Genomic DNA, 1,488 nt, shown 5'->3' on the forward strand with positions numbered 1-1,488 from the left:
GGTAATGAAATGAGAACTGTATATATATGAAAATATTCTGCAAGCCACACAGTGTTATGTCAATGTTAGTTATTATGTACTAGAGGGCTGGTGCATGAAATTCGTTCACGGGTAGGGTCCCTAGTCCTGGCCAGTGATCAGGGCTGATTGGGGCCTTTCTTCCCCAGCTGCTGGCTGCTGGCCAGGGCCTTTCTTCGGTCTGCACCACCCCCTGGTGGTCAGCGCATGTCATAGCCAGTGGTCGAACACCTGCTAGGTGGAACCTCTGAGGGGACAATTTGCATATTAGCCTTTTATTATATAGGATACTTAAATATCTTTAGAAGGGTGTGTTTTTTAAAAAATATGTTTTTATTGATTTTAGAGAGAGGAAGGGAGAGGAAGAAAGAGAGAGAAACATCATTGATGAGAGTGAATTATTGATCGGCTCCCCTCCTGCACACCCCACACTGGGGATCAAGCCCGCAACCCGGGCATGTACCCTGACCGGTTATTGAACCGTGACCTCCTTGTTCAGAGGTTGACACTCAATCATTGAGTCATATGGGCTAGGCAAGGGTGTGTCCTTTTTAAAGAATGGAGAGTGTTAACCTAAAAATAAAAGGCCTTGTAAAATGAGAGGCAACATGCATTTATTGAGATAAAAAAGGATAACTATTTGGGAAACATTAATTCAATCAGAAGCTAAAATAATACTCCAATTAGGAGACAAAGGCATTTGTGAGAATGGGAAGGGGAACAATGATATCAACAGAAGAAGCAAGACATTTTCATTGGTGCAGGTAACATAGTGATATTAATTTTAAATAATGTTTTAAATTTTTTGTCCAGTAGTCATAATAACTGCTTTCTTATTATCTTTGCAAACAGTGTTTTGGGAAGCAATGTTGCTTTAGGCTCAATCCAGAGGTTATTTTGCTCTGTTTTGAACATTCCAAGGTTTGAGCATAAGACATGCAAAGCAGTTCAGCTGGTATGGCAGCTCCAGCTCCGTTTTATTTATTTTTACTTATTTAAAAAAAAATTTCTTAATCCTCACCAAAGGATATTTTTCCATTGATTTTTAGGGAGAGTAGAAGAGAGAAAGACAGAGAGAAACATCCATGTGAGAGAAACACATCGATTGATTACCTTCTGCATGAGCCCCGGCCAGGGCCTGGGCAGGGAGAAGCTTGCAACCAAGGTTTTGTGCCCTTGACCGGAATCGACCTGGGACCCTTTGGTCCACAGGCCGACGCTCTATCCACTGAGCCAAACTGGGTTAGGGCACCAGCTCTATTTTAAAGTGGTTCCATTTATATTATTACTGTTAAAGAGGAAGGAAAACATTATGAAATTTGCATTCACTGTTAGGCAGGCAGCCTGATGACGCTGGCCAGAGTTGCCTTTGGGGAGAGTTCTTGGCCATGCTCGGCAGCTGCCCTCGAGCTACCTTTTGTGGGGGAAGTTCTGTGATTCCCCCCATAGTAAATTCACCTTTAGAGAAGG

Source organism: Myotis lucifugus, unplaced genomic scaffold, assembly GCF_000147115.1.
Source record: "Myotis lucifugus unplaced genomic scaffold, Myoluc2.0 scaffold_23, whole genome shotgun sequence".
NCBI lineage: Eukaryota > Metazoa > Chordata > Mammalia > Chiroptera > Vespertilionidae > Myotis > Myotis lucifugus.